Source organism: Giraffa tippelskirchi, chromosome 1, assembly GCF_054371585.1.
Source record: "Giraffa tippelskirchi isolate mGirTip1 chromosome 1, T2T-mGirTip1v1.2.pri, whole genome shotgun sequence".
NCBI classification, from domain to species: Eukaryota; Metazoa; Chordata; class Mammalia; order Artiodactyla; family Giraffidae; genus Giraffa; species Giraffa tippelskirchi.
In genome coordinates, this window is record NC_137275.1 from 175,122,448 (window position 1) to 175,137,519 (window position 15,072).

General features: G+C 38.9%; 1 long non-coding RNA gene across 1 annotated transcript in view; it reads right to left on the bottom strand.

Annotated features, from left to right (window-relative positions):
* Positions 1–251: 251 nt before the first annotated feature.
* Positions 252–15,072, bottom strand: part of LOC145538517 (uncharacterized) — a 191,028-nt gene continuing 176,207 nt past the window's right edge. Inside the window, exon 3 of the long non-coding RNA XR_014076971.1 lies at positions 252–3,607. This is a non-coding gene — a long non-coding RNA (uncharacterized LOC145538517). The remainder of the gene's footprint in view (positions 3,608–15,072) is intronic.

Consider the following 15,072-nt stretch of genomic DNA (forward strand, 5'->3'; position numbering starts at 1 on the left):
AGGTGCCAGAACAACAGAAGGGATGCACCTACTTCCAGATACCACCAGAAAGAATGAGGAAGGAGGAAATATACTATTTCCATCTCCCCTTTTCTCTGCCTTTCCCCTAGGAGTTCTCATTGATCAAACATACCTACAAACTAGTAGGCAAGAAAATGTGGAAAATGTATTCACTCATGACCCAGAGCAGTGCAGAAAAAGTACAGAGAATGAATATGAGAGAAAGCATCATATAATCTACAGAGTGCACCTTTTTTTTTTTTTTGCTAATCAGAATTCATTATATCCCCTGCTCATGTTTAACTCTCATAACAACTTTACTCTCCTTTTTCATAGAAGGTTATTTACAGAATCTACAGAGTAACTATCCTGCATAAAATGAAAATGTTCTCATCCTCTTCCCAAATTGGGAAACATAAAGACCCATCAGTCACATGCCTATATTAAAGTAAAGTGTCTCCATGTGATATGCAGCCCTCCCCTTCAGGCTATTATTAGGAACTTGATTTATGATGGAGTTACATCCCAGTAAAAACACATCGCGAGTCAAAAAAATTGAGAGTCAAAAATGAATTGAGTATACCTTACCTTCTGAACCTTAAACATGCTCAGTATGCTTACTCCCACTGTGTAGAAGCAACCCAATTTACCCTTAACCATCAGCTTTAATCACCCAGCAAAACTCAATTATCCTTTTCTGGCTATTGGATTTATGGCATGAGGAGCCCCCAAAAGCTTCACTCTAATAGAATCAGCATTGTGTTCCCTGGTGGAATCCATCCTCCTTTGAAAACTCAGATCTCTAAATGGGAATAAAGATAGGAAACAAAAATTCTCTAAATGTGCCATTAGGTGTAATAAGGAGAGAGCCCACTCCTACTTACACTTTGGTATCAAGACTTGCAAATTATAGCCATGGGAGAAAAAGTGGCATGCACTGGTCACAAGTTCAAAACAAATGCTGCACCCTAGAGAGAAGCAACTTAATTTCACACAATGTTACTTCCTCACTCCTGCTGATACCAAGTCTTCAGTTGGTAATCCACCATTTTAACAGGCCATCTACTTCTGAAATCCTAGGTGTGAGGACAGGACTAATGAATTTCATGAGCACTTCTCTTGATGTAAAATAACTTCTCCAGTTAGGAGCAATGTTATATAGAGTACCATCATGATGAATAAGATAATAAGTCCATGGATGGTGGTGCATGCAAAATATTTTAGGCATGCAATACAACTATAATCCAATTAGGGTTCATTTAATTAAGTGCTTAACCAATGATGGAAAAGGAATAAAATAGAAGTAAACTTTATTAGGTGTCTAACCCGATCCCGGTGTTGGAATGTACCATATCAGGGACTCGGGACTGGCTTTTACTGCTGATACATTAGGTATTGAGGAGCCAGATAGGAATGTCAGCCTTAATGAGGGGAAGTCCATGTTGTTTCATCCATGCAAAGCTTTCTTTCCTGCCACTAGCACCATTTTGTTGGGCAAGCATAAGAATGGTTAAGAGAATATCTGACACCCACAGAATGCACAATCTTATCCACCGTATTATTGGAAGATACTTCTCCATGGATATTCTTTGAGGAGCATTCACATGGAGCATAAACATGCTCACACTGCTAGATACAGTCTATCTATAGAACTTCTCCCAAACCTCATTGTTACTAATCTTCCAATCATGTTTGTTCGTAGTTCCTGAATAGCAAACTAAGTCATTAGACGTGAAACAAGATAGTGTAGACCCCTACCACAGGACATATATACTTCCAAGAAAGAGAGATAGCCAGATGTACTCTGAAGATGGAACTTTTCTTGACAATTTTCTTTAAGGGCGACTTCAGTGGTTCTATAACATAGCAATAATTTGAGGCTTGATTTGAACAATGATTTGAGGCTTGTTACAGCAAATTTTACAGACAGATCTGTAAGCCAGACTTGAACTCTTTTGTCTTCCATCAATTAGTAATGGAAATGCCCTATGAAACCAAATGTAGATGTTATGAGAACCTGCAACACCAGCAAATTCTCCATATCTGCGTCTTCTAAATCTCTGTAAGCCCAACCTCACATATATGTTTGGTTGATGAGGGATGATTACTGCACAGATCCAACCTTATGGCTTGGTAAGTCAGCAAGAATTTCATTCATGATGGGTGGCTTATGGGGCATACTCTTCTGGTGTCCCACAGTCAAGCAGTCATTTTTTAAAATCCAATGTTTAAGCCAGTTGCATCAGTAGAGGAAGACATGGTTTTGCTCCAAAACCTAAGCTCCTATACTGTGATTATTCTGACCAATCTGTTAGAGGCCACACTGGCATGTGCTAGAACATAAATTTCAAATAACAAGACAACTTGTATGAAAGGCTAGATCCTAGGCAAAGTCTTCCTTTTCTCTGAAAAAGTAGTGATTATATGAGATGCTCAGTAAATGAATAAGAACAATACAGGAATTATGGCTATGTTTCCTCCAAATTCCATAAAGACTCACAGCATTTACTATACCTCTTTCTTCATGGCAGCAAATGTAAGGCACAGAAACTTGTCATTCACATTAAAAGTTTTTCAATGAGATGTCAGGTCACTGGGGTTTTCCTTCTACTCTCTAGTATACAATTTTGCTATTTGCTGCTAACCAGAATCAATAAGCATATTCAATAATCAATAAGCATAAGCTTTGCTGCTCACCAGAATAATAAGCATGATATTTTGTGTGATGCACAGATCACCAGTGTCTCTGTACTATGACAGAGAAAAAATTGTGTTGGCATAGGCCTGAAGTGAGACAAGGAAGGTATACTACTGCCCCTTCCAAGTAAAACAATTGTTCTTGATAATCTGTGTTCATATGTAGGGAAAATGAAGTATATTCCAGAGCAGTAGTTGCATATGAAGATCCAGGTGTTGTGGTGACTTGCTCCAGCAAATATATCAGACCTGGAACATGCTACAGTTGGAATTACTACTGGGTGAAATTTTTAAATTCTCAAATATTTTTGAAGCTATGTCAGCTTTAATTTGGAGCAAGCAGACAAGTTAAACATGAATGAGATAGTAATCATATAGTATACTGCAAACCTTAGATGGTAACAGTCTCTAATTCCTACAGATACTGTTCTTAATTTACTCTTTCAGTTGAGAGGTGCACTTCCACAAGCTTTGATCTGACCCTTCATAACATAATAGCTCCCATTCCATGAGTCAACGAGCCAGTGTGGGTATTCAACTAGTTTCCAATATGTCTATTTTAACTCTACATTCAGGAACTGAGGAAATAACCACAGTTGGTTTCACTGTGAGATTCATGTGGGGCCAAAACTTCATTTACCATTGTATCTAGAGGCTCCTATACTGATTACTGGATCAGAGATTCATTTTGTGGTACCAGGTAGTAGCCTCAACTAAGAATCCGTGTCTAAAAATCTTCAAATTCCTGGATATTTTTCTTTGCACAGTTATTCCATTAAATAAGTTCAGATTTCTTTACAGAAAGAGATAGCAGAGACTTACAGTTTATACTTGCAGCAGTGTTTCAAAGCCCTTCTTCAAGGGATGCTGGCCTCTTGCTTAGGCTCTTGATCTGTGAACTGGCTCATGCCTGGGAAAAAGAAGAGCAGTTGTGAGACTTTCTATTGCATTTATTCAAGATAGCTTTCTGATCACCACACCAGCATTTTCTCGTCTTGTAGGTCAAGCAATTCTTTGTTGGGCTTCTACTTAATTCCTGGGGCAACTATGATTAATTAGTTGTCATCATAGATCCCTGCAGATAAAAGATCCTGAATTCCACTCAATACTTCTGTTCATTACAGTAATTATGGTCATCCTGTCTTTATTAGTAAAGTGATACTGCAACCTGATTGCAGACATCTTAAGATCTCACCTTCCTATTAAAATCAGTCACTTCAAAGACATCATCTCTTACTGTCATGTGCAGCCTGCAGAATAAAGTCACCATAGATATTTAATTATTGAAGCTCCTCTCATTAGTGCAATTACTGATGTTTTAATAAGAGTCCTTTGGATTTTCATATGAGAAATTGCCATAAGGAAAGTGAACAGGTTGCATATAATAAATGCACTCCAACATTCGCATCTCCTTATGATTTTCAATTCTTCAGCTTTAATTCCAGGAAGGCCTGGCATTTTATCATTTCTCATTGACCACTGTAAAGTCTATGCTTCAGTAGACCAATTAAACGATGCTTTAGTATAATTTTCAGCTGTTTGAGCTAACACTCAAACAAATTTATCTGGATACTTAGGTAAATACACCTATATTAATAAACATTGACCAACCTTATATTATATACTGCATTTCTTAGTCTTACTTATGTGTGGATTTCATCTCCACATGTGCTTTCCAGGCATATGCTAATAAAAATTAGCAAATATTTTGTAATTCTTTGGCTATAAAAAATATTTATTCGGGGATCAGGCTTTGCACTTCACCTGAGCTATCAATAAGAGATACTTCTGGTGAGCAAGCCTTGAGGATAATAAGCATCTCTTTTCAAGTCAACTTTTTCAGGTGGATAAATTTTAAGTTCTTTAAGGGAAGACAACCCTCATCAGACATAGTTGAATATGCTGGTAAAGGAAACTTGGGATATATTGTCATCATGGTTCTCAGATTCAACTGCATCTGTTCAAATAGCACACCTCTGTCCAAACTCTTCATTAAAGAATGAAGAGATTCATTCTTCAAAATTAATGCCTTAATACTGACATAATAAATTGGTAAGCTTGCTTTTAACTTGCAAGGTAACTCTACAAACAACACATGCTTCTGATTCTCAACAGGATTTCCCTCCTGATACAAAGAACTCTAAGAATTCCACAGCAAGCCTCTGATTCCTTGGTTGTCTCTTGAGATAAGAGTTTAAAACTCTAGACTTATCATTTTCCACTTGAAAGCAGTCCAGCACAATCAGAAACAGTGATCCCATTTTTATCGTCAAATGCAACAGCTACTTGTTTCCCCAAAGCCTAGTTTTCAATTGGCACATCATCCCAAACAAACTAGGTTATAATTTAAAGTAATTGTGATGCCACTTGATGAGACAGATTAATTATAGTATCCTATTTTCCATCTGAATGAAGTTCTGTGGTGTGTTCAAGCTAAAAGAAGCAAGCAATCGAAATTGCTCTTGAGGATCTGTTTCCCGGAACTAATCCTGATACCTCCCCCTAAAGATTGTACTGGTAAAGATCTACCCAGGAGAATATAAATCAATGTATATATTTCAAATAAAGGAACTTTAATACAGGTGAATGGTCACACATGTGCTGACAGAGCTGAGAAACTTAATAGAAGATCATGAAGCAATCCACAGGCTAGCAACAGCAGGAAAGCCGGTATTACCCTATAGAGCTATAGGAGGCATAAGTGATTTACTGAAGCCTAAAAGCCAGCAGTACTGAAGGGGGCACATACCACTGGCAAGCTGCCTGTGGGGACTGGGACCACTGAATGAAGGAAGGGTTATCTGCCAGGAGCTGGAAGTAAGAAGGAGATGCACTTTCTGCCGAAGATGCTGCCTAAGTCCACATGAAAGGACATAAAACCATAAACTCCCCCTTCCTCTTGTATTTCACCTTTTCTTCCCATTGGCTGACCCTACCTAATAGCTAGTTAGATTGCAACACACAATCATAATGGGAATATGCAGTAAATTTATCTGAGAATAAAAATATGCAATAAATTTATCTGACAACAAATAGGCAAATGACTGGCTAGCTTTTACCAGGTGGCACTAGTGGTAAAGAACCTGCCTGCCAATGCATGAGGTGTAAGAAACACAGGCTTGATCCCTGGATCAAGAAGATCCCCTGGAGGGAGGCATGGCAATTCACTCCAGTATTCTTGCCTGGAGAATCCTATGGACAGAGGAGCCTGGCACACTGCAATCCATAGGGTCCCCCAGAGTCGGATATGGAGCAATTTAGCAAGCACACAGACAATGGAAAGAATTTGCCATCATGAAATTTAGAGTTTAAGCCAGGCCAACACACAAGTAGCTAGGATTCCTTGTAACTACTTCCTGTGGAGTCCTTTTCTCTGTCATGCATATATTTCTAGCTAATCCAGGTCAGAAAGTTTGCTTTCACACAAGAAGTTTCATCAGGTACAGCAATTTAGATTAGAAAGTTAGGATTGGGTGATTGTCTATAAAGTTAACTATATGCAGCAGGTGTTGAATGCAGACTTTACCTATAACTCTTCCAATGTCATCACTATTGAAATAATTGCCACCAACCCCACTGAGATTTGTATTAATGTATAAACAGAGCATAAAGCATATTTATAAACATAACATTATACCACAAATCTGCCCTAATATTAGTATTATGGAACCTGAGTTTCAGTTTGAGTGACTCGCCTCTCTGAGATTCGGTCAAGCTTCTCTGCTGCTGCTAAGTCGCGTCAGTCGTGTCCGACTCTGCGCAACCCCATAGACGGCAGCCCACCAGGCTCCGCCGTCCCTGGGATTCTCCAGGCAAGAACACTGGAGTGGGTTGCCATTTCCTTCTCCAGTGCGTGAAAGTGAAAAGTGAAAGTGAAGTCGCTCAGTCGTGTCCAACTCCTAGTGACCCCATGGACTGCAGCCTACCAGGCTCCTCCATCCATGGGATTTTCCAAGCAAGAGTACCGGAGTGGGTTGCCATTGCCTTCTCCGCAAGCTTCTCTAAAACAGATTAAAATAATTTATAAGTCCTCTCCGTGTATGTGTTCAACAAATATTTTCCCCAGTCACCTTTGCTAACTGACTTCAGCTAACCATGAACAATAATTTATCATTTTACCCCAAGTATATTTCAAGAAGCAAATATTATATTAATCAATTAGACAAAAGTATATTAAACTGCAACTGTTCTAAGTGCTATGAAGGAGAAATACATGATTTCATGCAGGCATTTGGTCAAGTTAGAGGAGTCGATTAAAACAGTCCATGAGGAGATGATCCTTCATATGTAGGTGTTCAACAGCAAACAAGATGAGAGAAGAATTTCCAAGCATATACAAAAGCCCTGTGGTTGGAGGAATGTGACACATATTTCTGAAAGAAAGACAATGTGCCTGGAGCCAATTAAAGAGAATGGGGACATGGTACATATGGACACTACAGAGGTAGTGAGGGGCCAGATAAAATGACCCTATGGACTGTAGGCCACCAGGCTCCTCTGTCCATGAGATTCTCCAGACAAGAATACTGGAGTGGGTAGCCATTCCTTTCTCCAGGGGATCTTCCCAACGCAAGGATCAAACCCAAGTATCTGGCATTACAGGCAGATTCTTTACCATCTGAGCCACCAGGGCAGCCTCTCAAAGATCACAGGCTTGTGTTTTTATCCATAGAGCAGTGGGAAGCCATTAAAGGGTTTTAACCTGGAAAGTATCCTGTTCAGATTTGTACTATGAAGAGATCACTCTAGCTAACTGTAGAAAATGAAGTGGAAGGGAAGCAGCTACCAGGTAGCTTAGACTAGGTTATAACTGACAAAAATGATGAGTACTGGGTATATTTGAGTGAGCCTTTGGAAAGTAAAATAATAGGACTTAGTGCTGAACAGGACTGGCTTAGTGAATTAGAAGGATTTGTCAAGGATGATCCAATAACTCTTGGCTTGCTTACATCCATGGGTGAATGTTGGTGTATTCGCTGATGACATCTGCTTGAAAGAGACCAAGGTGAAAGGACAGGATACAGGTTAACTGTAGTATATTCTTGAACATATTTGACTGGGTAACTTGAGCTACTTAAGAGAAAGTGCCAAGTTGGCAGGTGGATATTCAGATGTGAAACAAAGGAATAGTCTAGACTACAATAACATATTTGGGATTCATCAGCTTAGAAATTGTAATTGAAGTTTGGGGCAAAATTTACCTTGTCTAGAAGGAGAATGGCAGGTAGAGAGAAAAGAGAACCAAAAATGAACTGTGAGTAATTCCATTAGCCAATGAGCAGGTATTAGAGGTTGAGCCCAAAACAGAAATAAGGAAAGAATGAACAGATAGGCAGCAGAGATGCTGAGAAAGTGTTGTATCACAGAACTCAAAGTTTTGAGTTTTAAGAATGAGGATATGTTGAAAGCTGCTGAAAGGGAAGAGGGGAAGTGAAAGTGTCCATTCAATTTAGTGAAATGGACAGTATTGAGGACATAAATGAGAGCAATTTTGGTGGAGCTGCTGCTGCTGCTGCTAAGTCACTTCAGTCGTGTCCAACTCTGTGCGACCCCATAGATGGCAGCCCACCAGGCTCCCCTGTCCCTGGGATTCTCCAGGCAAGAACACTGGAGTGGGTTGCCATTTCCTTCTCCAATATTTTGGTGGAGTCAGGGGATCAAATGCCAAACTGAGGTGCACTCAGAAGCAACTGGAAGAAATTTGGCTATAGAAGGGAGGAAAAGAGAATGCAATACCTGAAGGGTAATGAGGAATTTTTTAACTCTTCTTAAAAAATAAAAGATATAATTATGTTTAAGAATTAATGAAAAGTATTCAAGTTAGAAGGTAGGTTTTACCATGTAAGATAAAGAAACAAGTGCAAAGTTCTGAAGCATGCCAGAGTGGGTAAAATTCAAAACGTTAGATAGTAGGGAGATCAACATGAAGAGAAGAAAGAAGGACATGGCTGATGCAGATTTATGTTAGTTTGCTAGTTGGCTGATGCTTTATTGTTATTGAAGAGATGACAGAATTGTCTTCTGAAGGCTTTTAACTTCTCTGCAGTCAACATTTTCATTCTGGAGAGAGAGGAAAAAACGGCCTGTGGGATGAGAAGGGTTGGAAACTAAAAGGAAGCAGGAAGCAGAAAGGCAGTGGTGGTCCAGTGGCTAAGACTCCACATTTCCAATTCAGGAAGCCCAGATTCAATCCCTGGTCAAGGAACTAGATCCCACATGCCCCAACTAAGAATTCACATGCCGCAACTAAAGACCCAGCACAGTCAAATAAATAATTTTTTAAATAAAATGTTTTAAAAATGCAATCTACTCTGACAAATTTTACAGTTAGCAATCACAGCGGAATTTAGCTACCCACTGTCAAGAACCAAAGAAACTGCTGCCTGACATTTGTTAGATGTATAAGGACATCCCTGGAGTATTGTTGTCTCTGTCACAGTTGAACTTGTAGCAGAGGCACTGCCTTAATCCAAAGCCTCTACAGCCATTACAAAGCTCCTATTAAAGCTATGAAGAAAAAAAATGCTGCCACAAATTTTTCTTTTCTTAACTTTCAATTCATCTTGTATAAGTGTTTAAGAAAATTCAGTGAGAATTGTTTAAAATTCAATGTGATACAGAGCAATATGTTTGAAAAAGTGCATGGCAGGTAAAATAAAGTGCTTGAAAAACTAACATCTATATAAGTGAATCACAGGTTCACATTGATTTGTAGCTTCCAATTAGTGAAGTGACCAACTGAATTATACCAAGATTCTCCTCTCAGGCACTAATATTTGCTCCAAAGAAATGGCTTCCTTTCTAGATAACGTTACTGGCCATAGAATATTTACCATGACAATGCAACATGAAAGTGATCTTGGCAGATTTCACACCTAGAAGTGAAATTAAAGGAAATCTCCCAAACATTAAAAAAAAAAAAAAAGGAAGAAGAGTATTCCTTCCTGTCTTATCAACTGTTATAAAATTCATGAAGCCTTATCTGGCTTGGGTCTTCCATCTACTGACAAATTTGATTAAAATTAGACTTGAGAATAAGTAGTAATGGAACCGTCCAAGCGTAAGTATGCTGCCACTGAAAATTGGTTTCTAAAAAGGGCATCAATTAGAAAGGAAGTGTAGAGTGGTGAGAAATCTGCTGCCAATATTACATTTTCAACTATATAAAATATTGCAATGAAAGGCTAGTGAAATTAGGAAGACTTTTATGAACTAATGTAATTAAAAGCTAATAATTTAGGATTCAACTTATGCACAAAAAGGATATTTAATGTATTGGTTTTCTATTGCTTCTACAACTTAAAACAACACAAATTTATTATCCCACAGCTGTATGGTTTCTAAGGCTAACAAGGATTTTATTGGGTAAAGTTAATGTCAGCAGGGCTGTGTTCCTTCTGGAGGTTCTGAGGGAACAATCTGTTCCCTTGCTAGAACAATCTGTTTCTAGAGGTGGCCCACATTCCTTGGCTCATGGCCCCACCATTCAAAGCCAGCAACACAGCATCTCTCTGACTGATTCCATCAGCACGTCTTTTTCTATGACCTCATTTCTGCCTCCCTCTTTCACTTTTAAGAACCCTGTGATTACAATGGACCCACCTGTACTATACGGGATAAACTTCTATCCCAAGATCCCTAAATTAATTACATATGCAAAGTCCCTTGTGCCATGTAAGCTACCATATTCACAGGTTCTGAAGATCAGAATGGGAGGTGAGGGGCGCATTATTCTGCCTACTACACTTGGGAAAGCAGAAAGGCATGTCTTTAAAGAAAATGTTTTATCACCAGGTTTCTCTTGTCTAAGCCTTTCATAGCCAAGGAGGAGATTTTACAATTTTAAAGGACTTTTCCCCCCATAACTGTGCAGTACATCAGATAATCAGACCACTCATTTTCAGTGACAAGAATGCTAAATAAGAAAAGGATTCCTTTGCAAAATGAAACTAACTCAGAAGATATGAATTGATTGAAAAGCTACCAGGGATACCCACAGTATGTCATCCATCTCCTTTTCAGGAAATTATAGCAGTAAAGAGAGCAGACAAAAGCTGTAAAATGGTAATAAAAATGTATTTTAATTAAATTATTCCACAATAGAGCTAAAAGGAATCTGAAAACAAGAGCTGAATATTATCCTCATGCTTCTTGAATAGCTTGTGTAAGAAATTATTTTGAGATGAGAGCTGAGATGGTTACAAACTATTTCTCCCTGGTTCTCTCTCTCTCCTCTGTGTTTTTCTAAGTCTCTTTTTCTCTTTGTCTCTGTCCCTCAATCTTCTCCCTCTTGCATCTTTTATTTTATCTTGCAGGAAGTATAATCTGAGTGAAGACTCAGATGCCTCAATCTATTACCTTTGAAAGCACAGGGAATTGGTGAACTTTGCGTCATTGTGGGTTAAAATTGGCATAAAGCAAACTGTTGCTTTATAGCTCAGCTTGTTATACCCTTAAAACTTGTCATATGCCAAGAGATACAACTGCCAGGAAAGCTAAGTCCAAGAAACAATAACTTTCACATTTTTGTCATCATAATCCAGATCTAAATTCACTTTTGAAAAAATTCATGCATTAACCAGTCACATTTTTCAAATAAAAAATTGGGGCGTGTGGTCCAACAAAGGATGTTTTATCATTTAAGTGCAAAGTCTTACAAAGTCATGAAAAATAAATTCCATTTATCTACATATTGAATAAATTTACTTTATTAAAAAAATATATATAAGAAACCAAGGCAGTCCCTGGAAAACCCAGGATGCATAGTCATCATTATTTCTACCAGGCAGTTCCAGGTGCTATTTGGTTGTAAAGCCCACGGGGTATTTTGTGCAGTGTCTGCCAATGCCTCAAAAGCTTCAGAAAAGAAGTTTTTGCAATCCATGTGAAATCATGTGAACTGAGTATTTGGCCTGCTTAATTACCCCAAGAGTCTGGTTCAGTAGTTCAGGGTCTGGCACACTAGATACCCAATAAACGTAGATTGAATAAATGAACAAACACATGAACAATCTAAGATTAGCCACATAGAAAGCAGGCCAAGTTTCATCTCTGCCAAGACTGAGTAAAAATCTCTTAAGATTCGTCTGGAGGAACAACTTCTCAGGACATCTGTCCTATAAAGGGAGGTATTTATAATGAAAAATTAATAACTGATTTCATTGAGATGTTATCAACCTGTGGTATACCCATTAAAAGGTTTTAATTCTTTGAATAAAATATTATTTGTCAAGCCTCCATTCCCCTTGGAGTCAGGCTCCCTGGGATATTTAAGTCCAATTTCATAAATTTTCAAACTAGTTTGGATGCTTTTCATTTGACAACCTTAATCTCACATTCAATTCACAGTTCTTTCCTTCTACCATCCATGATTACTTTGGCTACCTGACATGAAGAGCCAGCTCATTGGAAAAGACCTTGATGCTGAGAAAGATTGAGGGCAGGAGGAGAGGGAGGGTGACAGAAGATGAGATGGTTGTACGGCATCATCAACTCAATGGACATGAATTTGAGCAAACTCCAGGAGGTAGTGAAGAGCAGGGGAGCCTGGTGTGCTGCAGTCCATGGGATTGCAAAGACACAACTGAGTGACTGAACAATAGCAACAACTATCCATGGTAGGCTAGACAATGTTGTGTAGGCTGGGAGTAGGAGGTGGGGAAGGCATGGACGGGGTCTGGTTCTTCTCTCATGCTACTTCTCATCATCTTTGCTGTCAGTCCTCTTCTTGGATTGAGGCAAGAATGAAGGAGAAAAAGGATGGCATTCTGCAAGCAACCATATATAGTAAATCGGCTTCTCTTCCTTGTTGACGGACCACTGTCTGGCCTCATTTCCCCTTTCAGCTTCATGCTGACTTGCTCACGGGAGGCATTCATGGATCCTCAGGTGGGACCTCCAGGGGGATCTCCCTGCCTAACTCCCTGACATGGGGTTTCTATCAGTGGCTCAGCTTTTTCCTCCTCAACTCAGGTCCACCTCAGGTGACCCACGCCACATCCTCTTACCTCCTTTAACCAAAATGTGGCCCCTGGGAGAGAGTTGTGATTGAAAAAAATCTTAATATTTAGTCACCTCACTTCAGTCATATTCCACTCACACATCCTTATCATACCAAACATAGACATGCGGGCTCCACCCTAGCGTGTTCTCTTCCAACTCTGTCCCATCTCTGGCCCTTTTCTCCACGCTCAAGTGTAAGAACGGATGACCGATCAGTTCAGTTGCTCAGCGTTTTCTAACAAATCTTTCCTCATCTGTGACTTATATATGGAATGGGAGGAAAAAACAATTTAGGCACTCTCAATCCTGTGGGAAGGTCAGAGAACAAATACTTAATCCTTTGTTATGGAGGATGAAATAATTACTACTTTAAACAATTAGTACTTCCTAAAAGATGGTATCTCATCCTCTCCGCAGATCTACTTCATATTTGTGGGGTAATAGAGGGGAAAGTGGGCTCATTTCATTAAACTATTGATTTTTGCCTTCCCTGAGGAGAAGTAGTTAGATTCCTAGATTGAGATATATTGCACTTAAACTTTAAGGTTAAATAGTATCCATTATTCTTACTTGGAGCCACTGGTAGAGTGACCCCTGAAACAAAGAATCATAGTAATAGAAGGCTTACCATGTAGCCAGGGGTTTTCTTATACATAATGCCCTACACACATCAAGCCATTTTTTCTTCTCATAGCAACTCTATGAAAGAGATATTAGTAAGTCTCTTTTATAGTAAATTTGTAAAGAATATTTCAATGTAAATCACTAATGCCTCGGGTACACCACTCAGTGTTTATTAACTTGTTAGATTTTTTAAAATTCATTTGGATAAATTATACTAATTTAGAAGATATTATTATAATCACCTTACAACAGGAGATCAGTAATGATTCCCATTTACAATAACTTGCCCAATTTCACCAAATCAGTAAGTGTTAGAATTAGAACCAGGTGTTCTAATTCTAAGCCCAGTGTTCTTCCTTGATGGAGCATCATTAATGGGAAATTCTCTTTTTGTTATTATTAAAGTTCAGGCCCAGGGGTTGTTCCATTTCCGGACAACACCTGTGCCATGCACCAAGATGTATATGGAGAGCCACACACATATAAAATCATAAAATAGCAGACAAACAACTGAATTCATTCACAATGAGTTCATCCAGAAAAAACTAGATTCTGGTGAAGCTTCTCCATGAATAAAAGACTGCAGTTGTCACAACATGGGCTTCTGGTAGATACTGCAGTGGGTAGCCTTTCCCTTCTCCAGGGGATCTTCCCAACCCAGGGACCGAACCAGGCCTCCTGCACTGCAGGTGGATTCTTTACCAGCTGAGTCACAAGGGAAGCACTATCTGGTAGATAGTTTTCTGATGTTTCCACTTGGACCAGCTTGATTCAAAAGACACTGAAACTATTGTAGAGCAAGGCAACTGCAGAGGAAATCCCATGTAGTATGCAAATATATTCACCCCATGTGAAGTGTAAAAGTCAGTCACTAGTGTCCAATTCTTTGTGACTCCATGGTAGCCTGCCAGGCTCCTCTCTCTATGGAATTCTCCCAGCAAAAATACTGGAGTGGGTTACTATGCCCTCCTCCAGGGGATCTTCCAGACCCAGAGATCAAAGCCAGGTCTCCTGCAGATTCTTTACCATCTGAGCCACCACATTTAGAAACATGTTTTCCTATACCTTAAAGTCTCATGGCAACTATACCTCAGAGTAATTTTTAATCCAATAAATATTCTGCCCTTACATTTACAATTTGTAACCCAAGAAAAGGAGCACTGATTCAGGTAGTATCTGAACAACTGTGAAATATTGGTGCTGAAACAAAGACTCCCATAGAGACCCAGATTTCCATGATAAGAAGAGAAAAGTGAGTCCTAAAGGCACTGGGATTATCTCCCAATATATACAACCTTCAAATCCACCCTTCCTAATTTCTGAAATCTTCACAGCATTACATCAACCATTAGAGATTAAACTCTTTCAGTTTAACCAACTGAAAAGTCCAACAAAGGATTAATGTTTTATCCATCAGTCAGATATTGGCAGGAATCATTTCAATTAACAATTTCATCCTATCAGTTAACAGAGGCACTGGTGAAATAGACACATTTCAAAAAACTAAAGCTGGAGGGCAAAGTGGCGTTAACAAGAAGACATGCACAACAATGTTCATTGCAACCAAGTTTGTAGCAGTAAAAAACCAGAAACACTCTAGATGCCCCTGAGGAGAATACAGTATATTATGATGGACATTGCTGACAGGATATCATACAGCAGTAAATATCAACAATTGGATTAAATATATCTCAAAAATGCAATGCTTAGAGAAAAATAAGTCAAGGGAAATTTTTTTCAGTGCATTTT